The 11,238-nt window shown below is 49.7% G+C and overlaps 1 protein-coding gene across 2 annotated transcripts in view; it reads right to left on the bottom strand.

Annotated features, from left to right (window-relative positions):
* ARHGAP22 (Rho GTPase activating protein 22) overlaps positions 1–11,238 on the bottom strand; it is a 191,505-nt gene that overhangs the window by 135,524 nt on the left and 44,743 nt on the right. The gene's annotated exons all lie outside the window — the stretch shown is intronic.

The raw sequence follows: 11,238 nt of genomic DNA on the forward strand, positions 1-11,238 counted from the left end.
GATCCTGGGCTCCCTATCTCTCCAGGTTTTTTCATCCATGCTACAGCCATGACCCCATCCATGCATTCATCTGTGTCTCCATCCATACATTCAGCCATGGATCCAGCCATGCACCCATCCATACCTCCAGCCATGCATCCATTCATGTGTACTGCTATGAATCCAGTCATCCACTCACCCATGTGTTTAATGGTTTATTTACTTATTCAGTCACTATTTATTGAATACCTATACTGTGTCAGGAACTGTTCCAGTTTTCCAGGGGATAAAGCAATAAAATAGAAAACAGATACAAATCTGGGTCTTCCTGGAGTTCATATTCAGGATGTTCCTCTGCCTCTTCAGCCAGCCTGAAGTAGGTTCGTGTTACTCAGGGGCAGAGGAAGCTGGCCCCATCCAGACCCCCTCCCTGGTTTCTCCTTATTACCTGCAGGGTGTGTCCAGACAGCAGGGCGTGTCCGGACAGCAGGGCCTCAGCTTCAGCTATTTAATGTGATTTGTCAGTGGCTCCCTGTCCGTCAGGGCAAGGAGCCAGCAGGCCCACCTCAGGGCCTCTAAGTGCTGTGAGCCCTAGTGGGTCGTTCCTCTCTCTAATTCACATCACTAAGCACCACCCTGCTAAGGTTGGCACAGCCCTCTATAGTGATGACAGCACTCCAGTCCCTCTGCCCCCACCCCTCCCCTCTTTGCTCCCCTTCCTTCTCTCCTCTGTCCCTAGGGAAGCTCCTCTCCTCCTCTTGGCCAGTAACAAGGATATTGCTGCAGTGGTCACTAGGAGGGGCCACCTGGGACTCTGGAGGAACAATGCTGAGTTTAAATGTAATCATACTTGTAATTCTTAGACCACAGATCCTAACTTCTGATTGGAAAGCACAGGGCCCATGGTTCTTGCACTGTAACCTGTGATTCTCTGTGTGTGTGAAGCTCCTACTGCCATGCTGGTGACTGCAGGTCCCTCCCTCTGCCCACACTGTCACTAGCGTGGGCCTTTCTTCCATTCCTCTCCCAGCCACCCCTGGACCCGGCTGCCTTGAGAGCTCCTATGCAGCCTTCAAGATCCAGCTCAAGTGACGCCTTCTCCTTGAACCCTTCCTTCTGAGTGTCCTCCCGACAGTTGTTCCCTCACCCACCTGTAATCACCTGTGAGGTTGCCTTTCTGCCGCTCTGGACTGAGAGGTGGGGAGTGGAGGGAACAGTGTCCTACCAGCACTGCATGCAAAGCCCTCATCAGTGTGCGGGATGGAAAGCATGACAGCCAAACATCATGGGACACTTAATGTTACCCTTATTTTTAGGCATGTGTGTATCTTAACATGGCATTAAATGTCACCTGACATTCAGATGGCAGCTGGGGGTATCTTAAAGCCTGGTGGTTCCCAGCTTTGTTTTGAGATGTGGCAGACAGCAGTGACCCTCTGGGTGAGGATTCTCTGGAGCTGGGGGGGTCAGCTCAGGTCTCCACTGTCTATTCTCTAATTCTCCTTTTCGTCTTCTCAGGGAATCTGCAAGGGCTCCTGAGAACCTTCTGTCTTTCCACAGATGTTTGTGGTGGACCCTCTGGGGTCTTTAGTGGGGACTAAAGTCATGGAATCTTCTGGGGCTACCTCCCTGGTTCTATTTCTTGTCTTCTGTTACAGCAGGGCTTAGAGCTGGTTCTCTCAACAAGATCATAAGCACTGCTGAGACCAGTAATGCACCTGCCCTTCCTCCCCTCCCTCACTGCAGCCTAAGTGGGGCTGGTATATATTAGGAGCTCATTAATGTAGCCAAAGTCACCTGAGTGCCACAGCACCCTATACCCTGGGGCTGGGCATCATCTGTGGAGGTACTCACTGTCTTGGGGTGTCTGCCTCATGAAGGCTGAGCTCTCTGGGCACAGGCCAGTGGGCACTGAGCCTGGTGGAGAGCAGGAGCCTACCACACTTGGCAGACTGCAGGACTGGCCGGTAGGTCCCTCAGTGTGGCAAGACAAAGAAGGTGGCTGCATATGGTGCCCTGATGCTCTGGACATGAGTCCTCCTGAGAGTGGCAGATAAGGAGAGAACTGGTGAGGGGAGCCATGTCCACTTGGGGGCAGGGGGCTGGGCTTCCCCTCAGGCAGGAAGTTGTAACTGGCCTCTATTGCAACAGATGCAGGCACCCCGAGGATCTCACCTGCCATTCCCTCTACTCCCAGCCCCTCCCTAAAGGAGAGGAAGACCTGCTTCAGCTCTTCCACCGGGAGGCGCTTCCTATAGATGCTACTTAAGCTGCCAAACCAGCCCAGGTTTGTCCCCCGCTAACCAATCACACAGATATTACTTATAAGGCCAACTGAGGTTTTTGAGAGGAAAATAATCATTGCTATGATTTATTAATAACCACAGTTCCTGTCCTCAGCACTTCCTTAAATCAATTTACTAGGTTCCGTAAATATTTAAACCAGGCTTCAAGTCAAACAACTCTGGCATTCTAAGCTCCAGAATGGACTCAAGAGGGTCTGGAGCAGGCCCAGGACAATCTCTAGACCCAGGAAGGGAGGTGACCTTTGCCCTCCTCAAAGTCTGGGCACTTCTTCTCAAAAGCACGACCATTCATTCATTTATGCATTCCAAGTCCATGGCACCCCTCCAGGGACAGAATAGAGTCCTGAGTTGAGGGGGTTCTCAGTCTAGTGGGGGAAATAAATCACAACCACCATGCTGGAATGAAAGCGCCACAGGCCATGGGAGATCAGCATGGGCTACAGATGCTAAAATGTCAGTGCAGACCTTTCTGCTATAGACAGAACCACCCAGGGGAGGGAGCACCAAGGCCAGGCCCTGAAGGCTGACCAGGTGTGGGGTGACCTCAGGGAGGTGGGGCTCAGATTTGGGGGGAATAAGTGCATGTGCTGTGTGGATGCTGCCACCTCTTCTCACTGACAAGTGTGTTTTGAGAGGGACCCTACAGCTGCCTCTCCTTTTTTACCACTCAGTCTCTACAAACTCCTCGCATTGGGAGATTTTGGCTTTTTCTGATATTACACGACCAAATCCTACAGCCTGGGTCTGGTTCTCAGCCTCCGAGAACTGTTGGTGGCTCAGACACTGTTACTCACCCTTTTCTCCCTCTCTCTTTGTAGAAGGCAACTGCCCCTGTTTATGCCCACGTCTCTCACTGCCTGCCCAGCCTGCTTCTGGCCTTGGCTTCCTCCATCCCCCCCCCATGTCCTGCTGTCACCAGGGGCTGTCCCACCTACTCTATTCCATCATGAATCCCAAGTCTTGCTCAGGAACTTCAGACTCATATGTCAAACCATCTGCAGGACACTCCGTAGGGATGTCTCATGGTTACCTGGGCCTGTGTTCAAGTTCAACATGTTCCTTCTGCCCCAAACCTGCTCCTCCTCACTGTCGTCCTGGGCTCCACCATCACCCAGTCTTGACAACATGGAGTTGCCCTGACACATCCCTCCCTTTCCTGCCCTAGAGTCAATGAGATCCCAAATCTGAAGATTCTCTGTCTGCACTCTGCTTCCTTTTCATCTGTTCTTTACTGAATCAGTTCAAATATAACCATCCCTGGCTGGGCTACTTCCTCATTCTTAGCTCCTGCCCTCTACTGGATTCTCCAGAACCTGCCAAGGAGATCTTCGCTGGAAGATCTATAAATCTGACTCCTTTTCTCAAAAGTAGTTACGGTATTTACTGTGTCCTGGGTAAAATCCGGCCCAGCCTGGCAGTCACATCCTCTGACAGCAGTGCCATCCAATGTGACTACATATTACCATCTGCCTGAGATCTCAGTCAGCAGAAAGCCCACCCACACTGCCATCTCTCCTGAATTACGCGGCAGCCCTTTCTTGACAGGGCAGCCAGTGAGAGTTCTTAAACAAGGCAGTTAGATCACGTCATAAAGATTCTGCAGGATGCCTAAGCTCACTCAGAATCGGAATGGGAGCCAACAAGTGGGAGCTATGGCCATGAGGGGCTGGGGGCTCTGCCCCCTGTCTTGCCCTACTGGGGCCTCTGCTGTGCCTTCCCTCTGCCTGTTGTGCCCTTCAGGTCCCTTAGGGCTGCCCTTCAGCTCTTTCTCTCTTTACTCTCATTTCCTAATGACACCTCTCATGGCCCTCCCTTCTCCCTCTCCTGCTTTACTTTAACATTTACTTATATTATAGAAATTGAAATATAATATTCAAAATATAAGGCTCCAGTAGGCTCCCCTTACTTTCAAGGGTCACTTTCCAGACCCCCAATGGATGCCTCAAAACGGGGAGAGTGCTGAACATCGTATATGCGTTTTCCTATACATACATCCTCATGATGTAATTTAATTTGTAAATTGGGCCCAGTACTCTCACTTCTTGATGCCATTATTAAATAAGATAATGATCACTTGAACACAGGCACTGTGATACTGTGACATTCGATCTGATCACCAGGAGGGCTACCAAGTGACCAGCGGGCAGGATATAGACCTCATGGAGATGCCGGACAGGACTATATTAACATCCAGGGCAGACAAACAGGTGGCCATGAGATTTCATCCCACTCCTCAGAACAGTGTGCAATTTAAAACTTATGAATTGTTTGCTTCTGGAAATTTCCATTAATATTTTCCAACCATGGTTGATCACAGGTAACAGAAACTGAAGAGTGAAATGGTGGATTTGGCGAGATTAGTATAGATAGGAAGGAAAGAAAAACACAAACTCTAAATAAAGGACAGTAGGATGTACTATATTTTCAGTAAGCGCAGGTACTTGTATGGAGTGAGGTCTGGGAAGGAACAGTGATCACATTCTTGAAGGGGAGCAGGGAGTTGTAATTGTACGTTTCATAAAGAGGATGAATTTTTGTGTTGCTTATGTAAATTACAATTAAAAATGTTAAATGAAAGAGCTCATTTGGAATGGAGCCATATCCCCTGAAGGCAATAGCAATGAAAGGATCACTAATGTGGCATTTATGAAGATTTATCTGTGATGAGCACCAAGCGAGACTCTGGACCACAGCAACAGGCAAGAAGGACAGAGCCTCTGGCTGCACAGAGCTCCCAGGCTAGTGGGAAGGACTAACATGGAACCAGTCAGCACACAGCACACAGCACACAGGTGGCTCCAGTGGCAGCCGTCTCAAGCCTGTGTGTGTGGCTATGAGTGAGCAGGCGGTGTTCCTCTCTGCAGGTGAGCCTCTCTGGAATGCCTTGGTGGACTCCAGCCTGTCTGCCGGGTGTCTCTCACTAACCGGGTATGTGCAGATCTCTCATGCTCTCAGCAGGGCAACCACAAGAGCAGTTGGCAGCTGCCAATGCTCAAAAATTGCTCTCACAGCCAGGCTCATGGCTAACGCCTGTCATCCTAGCAATCTGGGAGGCTGAGGCAGGTGGATTGCTTGAGCTTAGGAGTTCAAGACCAGCCTGAGGAAGAGTAAGACCCTGTCTCTAAAAAAGCAAAAAACAAAAAACTTGCTATCAGAATGCATCAGAAAAACTTACATAGGGGATCCCTGTGGATGGAGCTTTGTCCAAATTCTCTTGGATTCTTTCTCCTGCTTTTATGCCCCCTCTCTCCTTCATGGTGCTTGACTTCTAAAAGGTTTTGGAAGACTGCCCTTGGACTACTAGAGCCTGTTTGCCCAGGTACTGGGAGAACGGCGGGTGCCTAGGACTCCCAGTCTGTGAGAGGCTGAAAGGTTTGCTCAGCTTGGTTTCTAGTTGGGTAAAGAGGTGTACTTCACAGTTTAGACCTCTTCTGGAGGCTCTGGCTGACGTCTCCTTTTGCTGGGCTCCGCACCTAGGCTTGGCTCCCTTCTCTTCCCTGTCTTGCTCCCTGACCCCCTACCTTTCACTGGTGTTCCCTGAGGACCCCTCTTTTAAAAATTACTGCATGTGACTCCTCATTTCAGGATCTACTTTGGAGACCCCCACTGAGCACATCGGCTTGTTTGTTTTCAGGCCCTCTTTGAGCAGCCACAGGGGAACCACCGCTCTGGGGATGCTCAGGGGGGTAGGTGCCCTGCAGCGGGCCAGACGTTTCCTGTCTGTAGTTCCAGAAGACAGCCCCAGAGCACTAAGCAGTGGCTGTGGGAAAGCTAAAGCCCAATTGATTTATAAAAGTCAATGAGATTTAAAGCTGGGCTGGGGATGGAGCAAGATGGACCTCAGAGCCGAATTGATTTAAAGGGTAAGTATTGAAGCTGAAAGATTGATTGAGAAGAGAGAGGCGAGGTAATGGAAGAGGCACTCTGGAGAGCCCGGATGAGATGGTTTCATAAAGTTAATGCAATTTGCAGCCAAGGGCAAAAGGGGCCTCTGTCAGGGTCCTATGCTGTCCTGGCAGTTCTGCAGAAGCCTCAGATGATTTATTACTTGATGGTTCCCGAATGCCCCCTATTTTTTCCCCCTTAAACTTGTCACTTAGCATTCTTCCTGGGCCCTATTTGGCCATCTATTCTTCCCCAGGTCCCCGTCTGAGGGATCTAGGGAACTGGTCAGGTCCTCTTAATGAGTCTCACTTCGGGGCACAACTCACCTCCCTCCCCAACCCCACAGTGGAGAGGAAACCTAGAGAGATTGGATTTTTTCATAATGGCTATCTTAATGATTTTTTAAAAATCAATATAAAAGATCACATTCTTAAAAGTTATTTTAATCGGCTCTTCCTGGGTTTGCCTCCTGGCTGAGTGGAGGCTGGTCTGAGGTTAGGAGGTGAGTGAGGCTTGGAGACACCCAAAGTGTTTGTTCTCTCCTTCCATGCAGGGTGCACCCCCAGATTCAACTGGGCCTGGCATTCATTTATCTATAGTTTGAATTAATGGAGCCTCCTGCATGTCCACCTGCACGAGCTGTTAGGGTGCGGAGGTGAAAGATACATGTCTGCCCTGGCTGAGCTAAGGGAAAACAGACTCCCAATGCCAGGTCTTGCTGCCATCCTGCCATACGCAAAGGGGGAAGGGGGCAGTCAGGCAGTCAGGCAGGGAGGCTGGGAAGGTGAGCCTGCCGGGGTGAATACAGTGAGCCTAGGGGGCATGGTGGGGGATGAGGGCTGTGCCCAGTAGGGAAATAGAAGACCCTGAAGGTGACAGAGTGCAGGGGTCCCACCTGGAAAATCTGGCTCCACTCCCAGGCTCTAACCCTGATTCTCACAGGGCCATACCCCTGCCCTAGAAGAGACCTTACCCTAAGCCCCCAGCAGATTGATAGAAACCTGTCTTTTGGCAAAGAGCCTCCTGTTAGATTTCCTCTTACTTCCATTGTCATCCCATTCTGGGGTTCGCCTTACTGTGGCTCCTTGGAAGAGGTGATGACTCCTTCTCAGGAAGGAGAGAGCTTTCACGGCACACTTAGCTGTCAGGGTGACACGATGGGGAAGGCTTCCATGAGCCCTCTCACACCACACAACTCAGTGTCTCCCCAGCATGACGGGTCCCCACATGAGCTGTCTGTGCCACCTTTCTGCAGCTGGACTGCCTACCCCTGAAGCCCTGACTCACTCTTGAAGCATCCATGCAGGTGATCCCACGGTCTGTTCTCAGACCCCTCACATCACGCCCAGGACCTCACAGCAAATTCTGGCTGGACAGTCTCTTGTCACACTGACATGTGCGCTTAGGCTACGGAGGGTGCTTAACACTAATCCTACTGCTTCCTAGACTGTGGCAAAGATGATTGCAAGTGCTTTGTAAGCGGAGAAGTGTGGAGCCAAAGGTGATTACCGCTGCTCCCCCGTGAGCTGAGCCCCTCTGGAGACTCTCTCCTCTCCTGGACCTTGCTCAGGAGCCTCTGGCCCAGGACCCCTTTTGTGTGCTTCCACTTCTATTCAGACTAGCAGCCATTCATTAAGAGTCTGTGATTGGTGGAGTTGATGTAATTCAATGTCAATTATAAATTTCATTTTCTGCCTGCCTATGAGCCATTAGCTTAGATCGATACATTCTCCACCCTTGGTTAAGTAATCACTGGGGCTGTTGATGATTATAACAGAGTCAGGGCAGGGGTGCCTGGAGAAGAAATTTCAGGCAGCCTCCTAACCCAGTTCAGGCCCATCTTGCAAATAACTCATTTATTCCCACCTTCAAACACTAAGGTCATGGCCAATTTCTTCAGTTGTCTGGAGCTACAAGGCCAGGATGGAGCTACACTATTCTAGCATTTGGCAGCACCTTGAATCTTGAATGCCAAAGAATGCTGGCCAGGTAGGGGCCGCCCTTATGGATGTCTGGCATCTGCCATGGGGAGAGAAATTTGGTTTTCCCATCAGCTGGTCAAAGATATCTGGGGACAAAGGAGGAGGGAGGAGGCTTGAATTTGCAGTGCCCGTTTCCGGGACACAAACAGCCCCCTTCACCTCCTGGCACAGGGCCTCAGGCAGCAGCAGACAGACTGGTGGTCTGGGGGCTGGGGGTGATAGCAGTGTCAGGAGCTGGGAGTGTTTGTTCTCAGCCTGTGTTATTGAAAAACCAGTATAAATAATCAGGGGGTTGGAGGAGTGGGCAGAGTGTCCAGAGGCAGAGGATCCCAGCTGGCAGCATCCAAGTGTTCTCAGCAGATCGGCTCCAACTACAGTATCCCACCGTGCTCCCTGCAGATGGTGGGTGTGTACCTGGCATCCCTCTCTCCCTGCCCTCCGGGCCACTCCCTGCAGACCCACTGCCCACACTTCAGCCTGCATCACTGCCTAATGCTCAGCCAGCCACGTCACTATACTGTTTGAAACCCTGCTGGACGTGGGATAGCCCACTCCCCTACTGTGTCACCATGTCCCCCACTGCCTTCCTGAAATGCAGCCACCCAGGGGCTCACAGCTCACTCCATGTCTATGCCCCTGGCTATGACACGAGACTTTCTCCACTGGGTACAGTTCTCCTCTTTTGCTGCCTGGATCCAGGCCTGGTATTCAAATGCATAAGTACACATTGCTATGTTCAAAAGCTTCAAGTTTTGAATCCCAGCACTCCCCCTTCCTGTCTGGCAAATTCTTTAACTTCCCTGGACTTAGTTACCGCTTCTGAAAAAATGAGACAACAGTGGTCTCTTTTCAATAGGTGCCTTTTGTGGGTGAAAGGAGATTATACATGTATAAACAGGACTTCAAAAGGGAAGTTCCACCAAGGCACCATGACACACTAGATGTGATTTTTCTAAAGTGAGGGCCAGACCAAGAAGCATGCTTCCAAAGCAGATGTGAAAATACTGACAAGTATATTGCAAACAAAAGTGACTCTAGCTTCTCATCATTCAGGAGTGCCCAGAGTGGACCTCAGGCCTGCCAGGCAGGGACAGGGGAAGGCCTGGCCTTGCAGGGACAGTGGAGGGCACAAGGATAGTTTCTTCAGTTGTGTTTGCTCACAGCCTGTTATACAAGTTCAGGAGACAGTAGCAAAGGTGACTGCCATTATTAATACTTAGTAAGTGCATGAATAATTGAATTTGTGCCTATCTTCTCATGCAAACAGGGAGGAGGAGGCATCTAAGTCTGCAACATTTGAACTAGCTAAATTTTTTTCTGCTAGAAATATAGAGAGTTGAAGTGAAATAGCAGCCAAATCTGAGATTCCTCAATATCACCAGGTCAGGACGGCACCAGCCTGCCACTCACATTTGTACCCATGGCAGCCAACAATGTTGGCACCCTATAGTGAGGCCATTTGCATAGGACACCCACCCCTCCATGTCCCATCTAATTTGGGTCTTTTCTCCTGCTTCCAGGCTGCCTCTTAGCTGAATAAATCTGAGATGGGCCAGGTGCTATAACCCCACCCTTCATTTTGGCCCCTGTGCCTGGCCATAGCATTGTGCATACCTGTCCATGAAGGCAGGTGCACATGGGGGTTAGCCAGGATCAGACAGCTTGGCATCTCTGGGCACCTGGAGACAACTTGGCCTGCGCTGGCCTCAAGGCAAGGATGTATTTGGGAGTCATCATTTAAGCTCTCTCTGATCTTATTAGTGGTGCAGTTTTCAGCATTTTACTTAAATTATTCTACATCTATTCTCTCCCCTGAGCCACAGAGTTGATGTAAAGATTAAAATGGGATGCTTACATATAAATGGAAGGCCCAGCACACCTCAGACACATTCTAAACACTCAATAGGAATTTTCTCACTTTTCTTCTTTTCTTAAAGAGGAAAATAGAATAACTATACATGGCCTTTAACATATTAAGTAGAGATTCAGACCCTTGATTATATGAAATTTCAGAATACACAAGACCACTCTGCAGTGACAGGAATTGGAAAAGTGTCACTCTAGCTGAGAGGAAAGCACGCAGGAGCGACAGAAGGCACAGGAGAGAACATCTGGGCTTAAGGGAAACTCTGTCTTCCTCCGGGTGGTGGTCATTGAATGGACATTTAAGATTTGTGTGTTCTATTGTATAAAAATAATGCCTGAAGTAAACAGTGAAAATCCTAGAATAAGCAGTATTCCAAAGAATCTGAATGCAATATGATTTGAGGCCACTGTTGTTCAAAGATCCCCAAATTGAGAATTTTTATTTCCTCTAATCAGTTTCCCCAGGACTTGTCTTGGACCCTTTGACAATCTGCAGGGTTATGCTCTGCAATTTCATTTCAGTGCTGGGCAGACTTTGAGACAAGAGAGAGCTTGGTCCTCTTCACATTTTAAGGGCCTGGCCAATGGGGAGGATGTCAGGCTTGGGTACCTCTGCTGTCAGGGAAAATATCAGCTACAAGTCGTGATGTCAAAGCCTGAACTGGAAGCAGGGAGACCACTAGGTAAATCTCTTTCAGGCTTTATTCTCCAGCCAAGTTCCTATGTATGAGGCTTCCAGTCCCAGGCTAGCTCTAGCCCAGATCCCATTGGTAGCCTCCAGAATGGTTCTCATGCCCTTCTCCTTGGCAAGCCTAACTGACCACTCTGCTAGCCATGATCCTCTCTCAATCAGGCAAAGGCAGATGCTGTATCACCTAACCAGGTTATGGTCCCTAAGCTGCCCCGCTCTCAATGCATTAAGGTGGTCTCTCGTAGGGAAACTTCAGCAACCCAACGAGCCTCAGGGGCAGCATGGGGTCACCATGGCCATATCCCAGTAAGTCACACCATTAAGAGCTAAGCAATCAGAGGAGAACTGGGGATGCGTTGATTGCCCGTTAAGAGTAGAATCACACAGGGCTCTGAACAAGCCCCCATTTTGAGCTGATGTGAGGTCAGGTGACCTCTGGGCTATCATCTCCCCACCACTTCTCAGGTTGTCCTATAAGCCTTGGGGTGAAACTCAGCAGTCTCTTGTCCTTTTACTTTCATTCCTCTTT

The sequence above is a fragment of the Otolemur garnettii genome, unplaced genomic scaffold, assembly GCF_000181295.1.
Source record: "Otolemur garnettii isolate 467f Iridium unplaced genomic scaffold, OtoGar3 scaffold00217, whole genome shotgun sequence".
Classification (NCBI taxonomy): domain Eukaryota; kingdom Metazoa; phylum Chordata; class Mammalia; order Primates; family Galagidae; genus Otolemur; species Otolemur garnettii.